The 566-nt window shown below is 30.0% G+C and overlaps 1 protein-coding gene across 1 annotated transcript in view; it reads right to left on the bottom strand.

The window, feature by feature from the left end:
• LOC119586660 (protocadherin Fat 1-like) overlaps positions 1–566 on the bottom strand; it is a 14,684-nt gene that overhangs the window by 3,897 nt on the left and 10,221 nt on the right. The window lies entirely within an intron of this gene.

Genomic DNA, 566 nt, shown 5'->3' on the forward strand with positions numbered 1-566 from the left:
GTATGAATAAAAAATCATTATTTCATAATGTTAGTTGTTATTTGAGATTCTGAGTAAAACGTATCACCAAATGTAGTTTTGAAACATATAGTGTCTATTTAGCAAAACACATGAATATTGTATTTGAAATATAAAAAATATCATTCTCTGCACTATTGTGACGCAACATTAATGTACACGCGCAGAGCACATAAGTTACTACATCACTAATGATAATAATACAATGAAAGAACAATTAGAAAGGAAAACTGCGATATTCTTACTAAATGTCGATCTGACACTGAATTATTCAATCTAAATAGATCAAGTCTGTCACACTATGTTCGTTATGGAGAGTAGAGTCAAGTCTTTGCCGAGGTAGTGTACATTGTACATTTCCTTATTACCTGGTATTTCTTTGAATACATATAATATTTCTAATCATGTCTAAATAAGAGCATTTTTTTTTTAGGTGCACAGAAAATAATTAAAATGAACCAGATTATCTCGACCTTTGAGGTCATATGCTTATAGAAATACCCACTTTATTTGTTTTCTGTAATCTGAAAACCAAACTGCAATGCCAC

The sequence above is a fragment of the Penaeus monodon genome, chromosome 21 (assembly GCF_015228065.2).
Source record: "Penaeus monodon isolate SGIC_2016 chromosome 21, NSTDA_Pmon_1, whole genome shotgun sequence".
Taxonomy (NCBI): domain Eukaryota; kingdom Metazoa; phylum Arthropoda; class Malacostraca; order Decapoda; family Penaeidae; genus Penaeus; species Penaeus monodon.